Here is a 15,165-nt window from a genome sequence, read left to right as displayed (position 1 = left end):
AGAGCGGGGCCCCGATAGGGAAAGAGCAGTACCCTGAGACCCGTGTCGGAAACTCTTCAGTAGACCAGCCTGAGGATCTCAAACCCCCACATCCCCTGGAACATTCCTAGATGACAGAAGCAGCCCCATTCCACCATCCAGAGAAAACATTTCTTCCTCTGCTATGACCTCACCTCGCCAGGAGGTGCCTCTGAAAATGAAGCACGTTACTCAAGACCCACCCCCATCTTTCTTTGTGTTCCTTAGACTTGTGGTTTTCAAACGTGAACATGCATTAGAATCACTTGGAAGGCTAGTTAAAACACAGACTGTTGAGCCCTGTGCTTAAAGCTTCTGATTCAATCAGTCTAGGGTGGATCCCGAGAATGTGTACTCTCGTGCTTTCCACTGCTGAGGAACCACTGCTTTGGTCCTATCCCCAGATGTCATCACAGATGAGCCAGATGGTAGGAGCCCTACTCTGGGGAAACAGCCTATATGCCAGAGAAGTTGCAGCACCTGGCTCACCTGCACCAGTTGTGGGGACATGAGAGGACATGGATCTTAAGACAAAACTGGGATCAGAGGAGCAGAATATAAGGCTAGATGAGAGAAGTCATTGTCATGGTGGCATTCACACGTGCCTTGGAATTCAGGTTTCTGAAAAGACATCTAGAGCTGATCCTAACAGTTTGATATGAGGGTACCTGCAATCGTGGACACAGAAATGGCCTTCTGTGAACAAGGTAGAGTTGCCATACCTCAGTGTAGAATTGAGAGAGGGGTGAGAAGGATGAGGAAGTTGGGATGCTAGACTGAATTGCTCCTGTACAACCAGAGACCTCCCACCTGACTTTGTTCCCTGGGAAGTCTCAGAAGACCACCCCCTGCACTACCGCATGAAGGAACGCACGGGTGAGGGGGGGCATTAGCATATTTTAGATGCTACTCAGTGGTTGTTATCTGCAGACCAGGTTGAGAGTGGATGGTGCAGCCACACAACTAGATTCCCTAATATTGATAATATTGATTGGATTCTGGAATGGCAGAGGAAAGGTGAACCTAATTACTCTAATTTGCAACAACTCAGAGTAACAGCCAGCGTGCCTGATGCCCAGGGAATCCATGGCTAATAGAGCATAGTGATGCTAGTGGTGTTTCTTGATTTCTTTAATAAAAAGAAGCTAGGTCTGTCAAGTGGAAAGCTGCCACTAGCTGCATCAGTAGAAAAATCACAGTCCCTTACTCAGTTTCCAGAGCTACGGCAGCTTACAGACCTACAGCCCACTGCCTAGAGAAAAACGTTCTGCAATGCAATACAAGACCATACGGTAAATATTTGTTACTTTTCTTCAACAGCATCCACAGACAACTGCCAGAATGTTGGTGAGAATGGAATTCCCAGAAATGTTTAGGACTCCTAGATAAGGACTTTTTACCCAGTTCTCACAGTGGGTCCAATGGTTCCATGACTGTCTTAGCTCATTCTTCCAGTTCCCAAGTGTATGATCGGGATCTATCTGCTTACTAGCAGAGCCCTATACAGGTTCTCTGATCTGTGGAGTAAGGGTCATTATAATAGGAAAAGCCAAATGGAATCCCCTAAATTGGCCAAGATAGTAGATCAGTAACAATGACATAGGAGAAACTGCAAGGTTAGGTCTACAATTAAGGATTTGAAAGATGCTAGAGCAGTGGGTGCCACTATGTCCTTGTTCACATCATCTATCTAGTCTATACAAAAACCAAACAGGTCATGGAAAATAATTGCAAACCACCATAAACTTAACCAGACAATAGCCCCAATTGGAGCCACTACTCTAGAAATGGTATATTTAATGGAGCAGGTCAAAATGGTATTCGGTGTCTCTCTTTTTGAGAATTATTCCATCATCAGGGATGATCAAAGCATTTCACCTTCACATGTTGACTTTTCAGCTCTCTCTGTCATCTTGATCACCTTGACATTCTGCATGGCATCACAGTGGTCCATTGTACCTATGACATCACGTTATGAGCAGGAGGTGGCGAGTTCCCTTTATGCCCTAATCGACATGCCAGAAAGAGGGAGATTCACTCCCTGAAGCTTTCCCAGCCTGCCACTTTGGTGAAGTTTTGGGGATCCAGTAGTTTGGGGCATGCCAGGACATCCCTTCTAAGCTAAAGGACAATTGGTTGTATTGTGAATCTACTGCTACCAACAGAGAGACACAGAGTTGGTGGCATATGAGAGAAAGAAGGAAGCAAAGTTGAATCCAACATTTTGGTCTAAGTGGATGATTCCATTTACTGCGATAAGGGAAATGGCAACAGCCATTCACGTTAGACATATGACATTTAAGATTCATGCTGAAGAAGCACTTGGATATTTAGGTCTGTATGCAGAGGAGAAGCCAATGCTGGAGATACAATTTGGGAGTTGTCAGGATTTAGCTAATGTTTAAACTCATGGAATTGGATAAGATCACCTAGAAAAGTGAGCAAAGACCAGAAGTCCAAGGACTGAGCACCCCAAAATTTAAAGGCATGGAATCCATGCTGCCTGACACAGCTCTCAGAGTATGCCGCCTGGCCCACAGTCATGTAGAGGGGCTGTGCCTGAAATTGGTTTTCCATTCATGAAGCCACAACTTGATATTCTTCTTTCCTGATCAAACTCCCCAGATACCATAGAATCAAACATTTTAGCAGACACTAGGACTGCTCAACAAGAAGCTTCTCACAGAACCATTTAGCCAGGTTTCAGTCCACCAAGGGAATGAGGATTTTCTTAAATCTTCAACATTGCATACTGATAGGAAACTTCACCCATCAGCCAGGCTGCTCCACTTGAATATTAACACCTCATTTTCACAAGCCCTGTCATCCTGTGAGGAGATTCTATGACTTATTTAAGGTACAATGACACTAAAGAAAATTTGAGAGTGCTTTGAGCTGCTGTGTTGGGATACAGACCTTAAACTATAGATACTTATTTTTTTTGTTGATAAAGTGATTCTTCATCATAGGTTATAAGGGAAATATGCAAGTCTGTAATGAAAATAGAAAAATTCTCTCCTAAACCCACTTCTTAGACTTACATCTTCATAACTTTGAGCATCTTCAATTCTAACCACAATGTATGATGTATGTTGTTGCTTTGCTCCAAAGAAGGAAGCTGCTAATGCCTCCTCTAACAACATAACTCCTTGTTTGGAGACGAAGCAGGCGTCAAGAAGGCAGTTTCAAGCTAAACGACCAAGTGTAGCAATTGAAAAGTATTAAAGTCTGAGCAAACAGTTCAAAATACAAAGTCTACAGGTACTTTACATGAATGAAAGTTAACTGTATAAATAAATATATTTCCCCAAATTCCTATAATCATAAACATGATTAAAGTACAACTCAGTTCAATTAACAGTGACTTGGGCGCTGCCCGGTGGTGCGGTGGTTAAGTGTGCACGTTCTGCTTTGGCAGCCTGGGGTCCACTGGTTCGGATCCCGGGTGCGGACACGGCACCATTCATCAAGCTATGCGGTGGTAGGTGTCCCATATATAAAGTAGAGAAAGATGGGCATGGATGTTAGCTCAGGGCTAGTCTTCCTGAGCAAAAAGAGGAAGATTGGCAGATGTTAGCTCAGGGCTGATCTTCCTCAAAAAAATAAAAATTGACTTGGTATCTCTTATTTCAGACCATTTACTGGGACTAAAGCGTGCAAGGATGGGTAACACGTGGCTCTTATATTCAAGGATCTTAGAGTGGAATAGAAGAGTAAACGTGTAAACCTTCACTCCGTGCACGGATCTATAAGGCACAAAGCAAAAACAGGAAGTGAGAATGAATTGCAGCGGGGGTCTGCGAGGAAAGGCTTCAAGAGAGGGATGATGCCCAGCAGGATTTTGGAGGGAGTCACCATCTGGCATTGATGCTAATAGGAGGCGGGTAAAATACGAGTAGAAGGAACAGTTTGCACAAAGACTCATGCACCAGTGAAAGTTTCCTTGTTGCCCTTGTCCTCTGTGTATAGTTTCCACTGTTACCTTTTAATCATCAATTTCAGGTGACCAGGATCAAACGAGATAGACTCTTCGGGAGAATAAACTCCCCGAGACTGGGATCTCTCTCTCTGTGCCTTGTCTAGCGTGAAACCCACCTTCCTTTCCAAGCAAAACCCAGTGTGTGATTTTCCAAGCGTGTGAACTCCCCTCTTGGTTTATGGTCATTGTACTCCAAGCAGAGCACAACTGGGGTTTTCTTTTTTATTAAAAAAAATAAACAAAGCCAGCGATGAGACATCACCTCTGCCAACTTTTTAATTATATTTTGATGGCTTTTCAGAAATAACACCTTTCTGCAGTCATACATCATAAGCAAACAAAATTAAACCCACACCTGAGGGCCTACCAAATCACAGACACCTTTACTGAAACAACACAAAGTTAATTTGAGAAATGCTGATTTTGAAAAGATTTTTCCTCCCCTCTATTAAACGTGTCTTCTATACATCACAAACCGAGCCTCTTTTATCGCTCCCTTCCGAGACTGCTAAGCGGGCCCTGGTGTCCATCAGGCTTGCAGGTGTCCAGGCCTTTTTTTGCCCTTTCTAGGACAGCATCTCAGTCTCTCTCCAGCAGCCTGGCTGCCGTTCCCCCGCATGACGGGCTGTGTCAGTAACCCCTCTCCTTACGCACAGTGAGTCCCAGGGGCGATAAGCGCCAAGACCTACAAAGAGTTACATCAGATCCCTGGGTGCTAGGGATTCGCGGTTTAAAGGGCCTTCTCAAACCTGCGTTCAAAAGAACACTCTCAGTGTGACTGAAGTCTTCTCCCTGGCCTTTCTTCCTTTTTTTTGTTTGAGGAAGATTTGCCCTGAGCTAACTGCTGCCAATCCTCCTCTTTTCGCTGAGGAAGACTGGCCCTGAGGTAACATCTGTGCCCATCTTCCTCTACTTTATATGTGGGACGCCTACCACAGCATGGCTTGCCAAGTGGTGCCATGTCCACACCCGGGATCCAAACCAGCGAACCCCGGGCCAGCAAGAAGTGGAACATGCGAACTTAACCGTTGCGCCACCGGGCGGCCCCTCCCCAGCCTTTCTTGTGCCAGGATTCAGTGTCCGACCTTGCCGAAGGAAAGATACTGAATTCCACATATCTGAATTCTTCCTACTTCTCACCACTTAACGACTACTTCCAACACTTTCCAAATTTTGCCTCAAATCCAAGCCCCATAAATTAGATGACAGTCTCGTGGAAATATATAGATAGTTGGGTCACAGCATCGAAAATATAAGGATCACATCCTTTTAAGTCATTAAACCCCTGGTTATAGGTGTACAAAACTTTTTGAACTCTTCATTAATTCATTCAACAAATATGTCCTGGATACCACCATGCACGGACCCCATCCTAGGTGCTGGGAATCCACTGTCCACTCTTTCCTGCCTTTACTCAACAAGCGCTTATTGAACTCCTCCCAGTTCTAGGAGCTGACTTTAGGCTCCAGCAGTGAACAAAACAAATTTTACAAAAATTGCCAACAGATTTTCATAGAAGTTTCTATAAACAATGAATAGTGAGAGAGGCTCCCTCTGCTATTTGCATTAAATGGATAAGGACTGTGGTGGTGATGGTAATTAACTATAGTTATGATGACCATGAAAACAAAACTATGCATAGTAAGCTCTTCATCTGAGCCAGATGTCATGCTACGACTTTTTACACGTGCTATGTTTCATCATCACCAAAATAACCTGAGATTGCTCCCATCAGTACCTCCTTCATACAGATGACATTTTTACAGTAATTGGCCCAAATCACCACATCCATAAAAAAGAACAAAAGGCTAAAGGACTGATAGCTGCTACAACATGGATTGACCTCAAAAACCTTACATGAAGTGAAAAAAAGCCCGACAACAACCACTATAGAGTGTACAATTCCACGTACATTAAAAGTCCAGAATCGGTGAATCTTTAGACACAGAAAGTGGTTGTGTGGGAGCAGGGATTGACCACACACGGGTACGTGGGATCTTTTCTGGGGTGATAGAAAAGTTCTCCAACTGGATGCAGTGATGGTTGCACAACTCTGTAAATTATTAAAAATTATTAAACACGTGAGTTCTATGGCATATAAATTACACCTCAATAAAGCTGCTTAAAAAAAAGGGAAGAAAAGAAATGGCCCTAGCCAGGAACAATGAAATAACTCATCTTTAAGGACCATTAATCCACCTCTCCCCATAGTTTCATGTTTATCATCCTCTCTGTTTAGAAAACCTACAGTCCTGCATTTCTTCTTTACTCTCACACTCCTAACACACTCACAGCACTTCTGACACCAGATGTGTGGGGATTTTTCCCACACCAAGCACTTGTGCGACACCAGCTGGGTGTCCTGCTATTCAACTCAATTCTGACACCATCTAGGTGCAGAGAGAGTCAGATCCCACAGGTTAAGGGCTCAGTCTCACAACACTGCCCCCTTGCCTTCGAAGGCCAATTGCAAGCCCAGGTTGTCACTGGCTATAGACGTAGGGGAACTAGAGTCCCCTCCTCAGGTTCAATTAATTCGCCAGCGTGGCTCACAGAACTCAGGAAAAAAGCTTACTTACTGTTTGCCAATTCATTACGAAAGGCTGTGTTAAAGGATACAGATGAACATCCCGGCGGAGGAGTGGCGTAGGGCAAGGTATGCAGGAAGGGGCGCAGCGCTTCCACGCCCTCTCCGGGTGCGCCACTCTCCCAGCACCTCCACACATTCACCAGCCTGGAAGCTCCCCCAACCTCATATTATTTTAGGGATTTTTTTATGGAGGCTTCATTACTAGGCACGATCAATCATAAACTCCATTTCCAGCCTCTCTCTCCTTCCTGGAGAACAGAGGGGTGGAGCTCAGTGTTCCAAGCTTCTGATCCAGGCTTGATCTTTCTGGTGACCAGCCTCCATCCAGGGGATGCCTTATTAGAACAAAAGACGCTCCTATCACCCAGGAAATTCCAAGGGATTTAGGAGCTCTGTGCCAGAAACCGGGCAGAAACCAAGCGGTGGGGGCGGCGGAGACCCATATATGTATTTTCTATTATCTCACACTCCCACAGTAGGGGACTGCAGAGCCTTTGCATGGCTTCCAGACACAGCTTTTTCAGTTGAAATCAAGCTGCCCTTCAGAATGCAGGTATCGATTGCCCCTGAATGTTTCCACAGCCATTTGAGCTCTAAATGCCCGTAGCTTCATCCAAGCACAGGATGCAAAGTCCTGGTCTGTCCAGTCTCTCTCCCGGAACAGGGCAGTGAGCCTGCACGTTGGTGTATAGAAAGAGAAGTAGCATTATCAAGCCCCTGATATGTGCCAGACACAGCCACTTTGCAGGAGTCTTTTATTACTCCTCATAAAACCCTGGAGAATGCACCTCATCATCTCACCTTCCAAATGCAGAAACTGTCACTTAGAGAGGTGAAATTATTTGGTCCAAGGTCATGCAAACAATTAATGGCAGAGGCAGAATATGAACCCAGCTCTCTCTAGTTCCAGGAACTCTCATGTTAATTAATTTTGTCAGCTCAGTTTGCTTCCTAATCCCCCATAGCACCCCTCCATCTGAGTAAGTTATTCCCTTCCATCATTGGGCTTCTTAAAGGTGCTAGAACACCGGTGAATCTTGCATTTTGAAGCCACAGAGCGCTCAGTGGTTGGACAAAGTCAAATAAGTATGTTTGCAGCACCTATATCACTTCATCTCTAATCATGTTGTTACCATGCCATGAAAAATCCCTGAAGAATTGGAACACTAAATTATCATTAAATAAAGTATATCTTCAATTTCATTTTTATCACGCCAATGAATTGGTGCCAAACACACTTCAGTTATTGTATATTGTCTTTCCAGAATTCCACTTTAATCTTTTTCTAAAAATAACATTTTCATTGCTCAAGGGCATGTAGGACAAGCTGGGAGAATCAACAGCATGCTGGCCTTAACCGAGGACAGAAAGAACCCAGATAAATAGGCTGGGACCTGTAGGAAGAAAACCACGCAACACATTTTTGTTAATATAGTTCAATGTTGCTAAAGCGTGTTTTATAGAAATTGAGCAGAGGAGAGTGACAATGTGGCCATATTTATGAAAAGAACTCATAAGACTGTATTTAATTTCAAGGATATCAGTAGGTGGTGGTGCAGCCAATAAATTTCAATGGAAAGAATCAGAGAAATTGTGTGGTTTTCATCATTCTCAACTGGACGGACTTTGCACACACACACATACACACAACCTTTTCACGGGGGACAATTGGTAATAAACGGAGACATTTTTTGTTTTCACTACAGGGGGAGGAGAGTGGTATTAGCATCTAGTGGGTAGACACCAGGGACCCTTCTAAAACCTCCCACAAAGAACAATGCAGCCCCCACAACAAAGACTTATCCAGCCCCAAAGCCCCAAATGTGGATCACGCCCAGGCTGAGAAAACCTGGTTTATACTGAGGCCACTAAGAATTTCACGTGCTTCTAAAAAATAACCGTAGGAGTTTCACTAAGCCAGAAATGATCTGGATTATATATTTTCTTAGTATCATTTGATACAATTTAGTAGACTTCTACAAACACTCCCAAATCTTCAAACTGGAGCATCATTTCAACTTCTCTTTAAGGAAAAGACGAATTTGTGTAGAATACCTGGGCCACCAAAGTACAACATCGCACGGTGGGGAGACTCACGCTTGGACTTGGGTTGCAGATAGTGTCATCCTTTTGAACGTTACCCATCACTGTATTTAGTGCAAAATGATATACTAGATCACGTAGCCATTGAAACCAGCCTCCAGAAAAATGTCCTCAAGATGAAACAAACAGGTTTTTGAAATCGCTGCTACAAAGGGGGAACGTAATCAAGGAGGTTCATTTCCAAGTTACCTTTGGCTACGAGACAGTAATTAAACTGTCTTTAGGGACTCTTGTTTAGAAACTGCTCAGCTATGGATATTTTGGTGTTCAGGCTAAGTTTCCTGGGTCTGATCGTTCAATGAAGTGGATCGATTGTGCTTCCAACAGAAGGACATAGAAATAAAGCTGCTCTAAGCTGCTCCATCCAGTACTTTCCTGCAGTCATGGCAGCATCAAGTATATATGGATTTATTGGAGAAATTTCAGGTTCCTGTAGCCTCATTCCAGTCTCAACACTCATGAGAGCCTTTTATGGTTCACCAGACAAAAAGCACTTTTCAAGTTAATAAACTTTTTCTATTTATCTCTTAATCCTTACACAAAGGGACACTCATAAAGAACATCAGTCAGGACTCTGAGGACTCACTTCAGAGTGTTGAACGAAGGGCACCCACGGTGGGGAACCCCATTTCTCCCACACCCCAGGGTTTTCCTTACTCTGGGCACTCCTGGGTCCTGCTTTTGGCCAAGGAGGTAATTTGGGCTACACTATCCACTCGAAGGCAATGCTTCAGCTACAATTAGCAATAAAAAAAACACAAGTCACACCTGCAGGTTGTTGTAACTCTTGATTTCATGGTTTGGAAATCCTGCACCCAAAATCATTCACTGTCTGAAGAAAGCAGTGCATGCTAGTTGAGGTGTTTAATAAAGAACTCATCAAGTATTTTAAGTTCTCTCATTGGCTTTATAAATTATAGTGGAGTATGTGAGCATACGGATTGACAAATCTTGCACATGAGAATTATCTGGGGGTGGTAAGAAAAAGATTCACATCCCCCAGCTAGTAGGAATTAAGTCGCATGTGGAGAGTATTTGTGGGGGGAAATTCAAATGCAGATTCTGCTTTCTCTCTTTTTCCTCCTGCTGGCTCTTCTCCCTCCAGTCTCTCTTGCTGCTGCTTATATTCTCTCCCTCTCTCTCCTCTTGCCGCAGCCCAATCTCCTCCTCCTTTCCACCATGTGATGCTAACATGCAGGAACCATTGGAAACCACTGCATCACTTGTTAACTTCTTTTTATGCTCCGAGTGTACCTGCCTGTGAATATGTGTGTTGTCTGCAACCACAGAATGAGGCCGCCAAGCCTGTTCCCCTCTCCCACCTCCTATGGATGTTTGTATAATATTTAAGCATTAATTATGTAATGTTTGTCAAGTGTTTGAAGCTCCTAGGGAAAAGGCACTATATTAATAGCATTATTATTAGCGTTTTCTCCGTTAAATTTCCATTACAAAATGCATGAGGAAATGAGTCTCGGCCATCTGTCACACAGCTTAAATGCTCACATTCTGCAGGATTTTGTCTATTGCTGAATGGAGGTGCTTTGTAAGCCATATATAAAAATCATTTTAAAAAATGAGTTGAACAGCTGTTGTGTCTTATACTAGTTTTAACACCTTGCTAGCAGCTACTATTTTCAACAACCTGAAAAGCAAATCAGTTTCCATTACAGTCGTGTGTTGCTTAATGACAGGGATATGTTCTGAGAAATGTGTCATCAGTCGATGCCGTTGTTGTGTGAGCATCATAGAGTGTACTTACACAAACCTAGATGGCATGACCTACTACACACCTCAGCTGTACGGTACTCATCTTATGGGACCACCGTCATATATGCGGCCTGTCATTGATCAAAATGTTGTTATGTGGCACATGACTGTACCCAATTTTAATAATGATCACATCAGCATGCATTGTGTTATACTCTAAGCATTTTCATTGGTAATAGTTGACTTTTTGATGGATTGTCAGGTTTCTAGTGAAGTCAGTAGTTCTTGCCTAAGCCACTACTCAGCCTGGAGAGTGACCCAAAGGCTGGTTTCCAGGGAAGACTCAATGAACAGAGACATCCTGGCCCAATCCAATCTTTGCCTGCCTCTTTGTCAACACTGAGATTATCCAACTTTTGGTCACTGCCAATCGGATAGCTATATACAGCATCTCCTTTTATTTTTTCACTTCTTCAATCTTGAGTAGAATTGAATATTTTCCGTGTATATCAGCCATTTGCACTTTTTCTCTGAATTTCTTGTTCAGATCCTTACCTATATTTGGAATGAGGTGCCATCTTTTTTTCATTTGCCAAAGAACTTAATTTAGAAAGAAAAGCATATTAACTAGATATATTGTTGCAAGCACTTTTTAAATTTCCTCTAGATTTTCATTTGTCTTTTAGATTGCTTATGGATTTGGGGGTGTGTGTGACACAAACTTCACTATGTGAGGGTGTTAAAAACAAGACAAAAGGACCAAAATGGAGTTGCTTATGCTAAGCCAAACCAAGACTTCACTTAATTACATTTTCAGCTCTCCCAGAAATGGAATCTTAAACCAGTCAATCAGGAATTGCCTGATGAGCATCAGTTAGGTAATCCACCTGACAGACCTCTGACATACCCCAAAGGACAGCGACCTTGCAATAACCAACCCAATTTTTTCGCCTGGTATGACTTCCTTGTTCCTGCTCCCTTCCGCCTATAAAAGTCTTTCATCTGGTACAGCTCCTCGGAGCTCCTATCTGCTAGATTGGATGCTGCCAATTCCAATTGATTTTTGCTCAAATAAACTCTTAAAATTTTTAACATGCTTCAGTTTATCTTTTAGTGAGGGACATCAATTTACAATTTACATACATTTTCTTTTTGACTTCTGGGCTTAACATGATGATAAAAAGACCTTTCCCACAGGGAAAAAAAGGAAACAATTTCTATATTTTTCTGTTTTTAAAAAATAGGTGTTTAAATTACATATAATTTGATGCAAATTGTGAGGAAGGAATCCAGTTGTGCCATTTTTCCAAATAGTTTTTCAGTTGGCCCACCAACCTTTTAAAAACATTATCTATCTTTCTGAAATATCACATTATCATAGACTCTATATCTGACTGGGCATTTTTCTGACAGTCTACTGACTGCATTGCTCTCTCTCTCAATTACTAGGCCAAAACCAAATCATTTAAATATGGTCTTTATAATGTAATTTTGTACCTAATAATACCTCCTCAGAAGTTGCATTTTCTTCCTTGAATGACCTGGAGTGGAGGCTATGCCAGTAATTGCAAAGCTTCAAAGGTGTCTTTACATATAAGAGAAATTAAGTGCCAATGTGTCCCCGTAAAAACTCTTTAATATTTTTATAAAGTGAAGCAATTCATGTCACTGAAAACATTTTTCAGTATTGTAGTGACACAACTTTGAAAGGTGAATGGCCTGGAGTTTATCACATGTGTTACAACATATCTTCCCGGGTGGGTTCTTAAAAAAGTGTAATTGATAATTTTCTGTCAGGATCTTCAAACGTTGTCTTTAAATGGGAAGAGCTGAACTGCACCATAACTGTGCTCCTAGACATAACCACAGATACAGAGCTAGGATCTTATCCTGACTCCAAACACAGATGGATGTGTGTCAGGATTTCCTCTGGCTGTGAGTTACAGAAAGCTCTGCTGGAGTAACTGACATGGTTAAGGGGTGGATTTATCTCTGGAAATGCTGTGGGGCTTGTGGGAGCAACTCAAGAAACGTACCTGTGACCCAGGATCCTTCTATCTTTGGTTCCACATAGTCTTTCTGTGCCTGGCCATCAAATGGCTGCTGAACCTTCAGCTATTGTGCCAAATTTCCAAGCAGAAGGAAAAGGGAAAGGGAAAATCGCCAGTAATAGATGATACCTGTTTCACTGGCCGCTCTCATGTTACGTGGACATTCCGGCTGCAGAGAAGTTCCATAAATCCAATTCTTTCACAGCCTTTGGTATAGAGGCAGACAAAAAGGAAGAAAGCTGGACACGGTGGTTGAGTCAGCTAAACTATAGTGTCATACTATAAAAAAGTCTTTCACCTTCAGGTCAGAGGGTACTCTGAATTAATTAAAGAAGCTCATGCCTAAATATATCCTGAGAAAACGCTTACATTCAAAACCATGGAAACGTTTTCAAGACTTCAGTTCTGCACATCCTAAGGAAATCAGTTTACCCCAAGGAAAACATCAGGTTAACTCCAGAATTCCCTTCCAAAGGACAAGCTGTGAGAAGAAAATGGAGATTTGGGCATCTAGGATTCTAACTCATGCATTTTACAACCAGCCAAGGAAAAATATTCTGTCATGCAAGGACTTAAAAAGTATATCAAATATACACTGTTCTTTAAAAAAAAAACTCTTCAAGGACTCCAATAAGCTGACAAATGAATCAAAGTAATACACCCATAAAGAGAAGTTCTACGTATAATCAAAATGTCAATGAGCAATGAAATAGCGAAACTCTTGGTTAATGTCTAAACAGTTTCCATGGGGATTAAGCATAATCCAAGAGTCAGAACTAAATCTTAAAAGAAGAAAAGAATGTAACATATATACTATATGTTATAATATATAACATAAGATATTATGACTAATAAAGTTACAACAATCTTGATCTAAAAAAGTCAATTCATTTTAACTAAAATCTATGCAGAGGGAAGTTAAATGGCATTAAAAATCGTGTTACATTGTTACCAAGGGACAGAGGGCAGGTGACGTTATTTTAGAACTAAATATCCAAATATCTTTTCTTTGGTATAATTTTTAAATAACCAGGAGAAAAAAGAGAAGGAAAGCTTGAGCAATTAAGTAAAAAGCAGGAAATGAGTAAGAAAATAACAAGAGCATAAAAACTCAGAATTAAAAAAATGGCAGAGACCCGAATATCATCCACTGGTGGAATTATACTTAGGTCGCGAACATAGAGTTAATTGTACACATACTTTAGACATGTGGTCCTTGAACATCTTCCCCAGACTGACCAACCCGAGAGATCCACAGATCCTCACTGGTAACAGGTCAGTACAACTTCTAGTTTCAAACCAGGGATTATGTGATTATGTGGCATATTCATACAACGGAAAATTACTCGGTCTTGCAAAAGAAGGAAATCCTCTCATTTGCAACAACATGGATGAAACTGGAATATGCAAATTGAAATAAGCCAGACACAGAAGGACAAATACTGCATAATTCCACCTAGATGAGATATTTAAATAGTCAAAACCACGGAATCAGAGAATAGAATGATGGTTGTCAAGAACTGGGGGAAGGAGGAAACGGGGAGTCATTAAACAGGTATAAACTTTCAGTTATGCAAGGTGAATAAATTCTAGAGAACTGCTGTACGCCATAGTGCCTATAGTTGACAATACAGTATTGTGCACTGAAAAATGTGTTAAGAGGGTAGATCTCATGTTAAGTGTTCTTACAATAACAAGCAAAAAACAAAAGCAAAAATCCACGGAAGCACAAGGGAACTTTTAGAGGTGATGCGTGCGTCTATTACCTTGATTGTGGTGATGGTGCCATGGTGTACGCATATGTCCAAATCCATCTAATTGTACACATTAAATATGTACAGTTTCTTGTATATCACTTCTACCTCAATAAAGCTGCTTCAAACATTTTTTAATAAAATAAAATATAGAAATAACAGATAAAGTTCAAAGACAAGCCTGCCCTGGGGGTGAAGAAGGATCAGGTTGGGTAACGCTGGGCAGAGCCTCCTTGCTAGTGCGCCACAAATGAGTTACAGGTTCATTTGATAACTGAAATAAATTAGTAAAAGTAGGGCTGGGCTTTGGGGTTCCAGCTACATCCCTTGCTGCCTATGTGACCTAGACGAAGTTAACTTCTAACCCTTAGTTTTGTTTCTGTAAAATACAAGTAATAATATTTTCTACTTCAGGGGGATTTTTAAGGTTTTGAATTAATCCAGGTAAAGCATTTAGGATCTGGGCATATATTCATGGTTCTTTAAATATTACCATTTGTGCTTATTCTAAAGGAAAATATTGGGGGGCCAGTGGTATCTCAAGGTCAAACTATTCACCCAGAACTGGAAATTAGGAAGTAGAAAGTAAGCAAACATACTGGTATCTACCTGGATCCAGATGACACTGGAAACCACGGGAAGGAGCCACAAGGATATATGAATAGTGATTTCACACAAGGACTTACGTTTATATTCTAACACTCAGAGAAAACTTAATCTGTAATATGATTTAAAGAAATAAAAACCTGGAACCAGAATGGGGCTTTCTATGAATTCTCTCAACTCTTAACTCATCACTTTTGCCCTATTAAAATGCTCCCCTCTCCTAAAGCCAAGGCCATGAGGAGTTCCGCTCAGTCTGCTCCTCCCGAACTCCACTTTGCCATCGGCTCTCACAAAGCTTTGTATTTCAAGTTGTGATGCATTTCAAATTCTGACCGTCCTTACCATCTGCTTAAC

The sequence above is a fragment of the Equus caballus genome, chromosome X (genome assembly GCF_041296265.1).
Source record: "Equus caballus isolate H_3958 breed thoroughbred chromosome X, TB-T2T, whole genome shotgun sequence".
NCBI classification, from domain to species: Eukaryota; Metazoa; Chordata; class Mammalia; order Perissodactyla; family Equidae; genus Equus; species Equus caballus.
The sequence above is the reverse complement of the archived record's forward strand: the minus strand, read 5'-3'. Positions refer to the sequence as shown.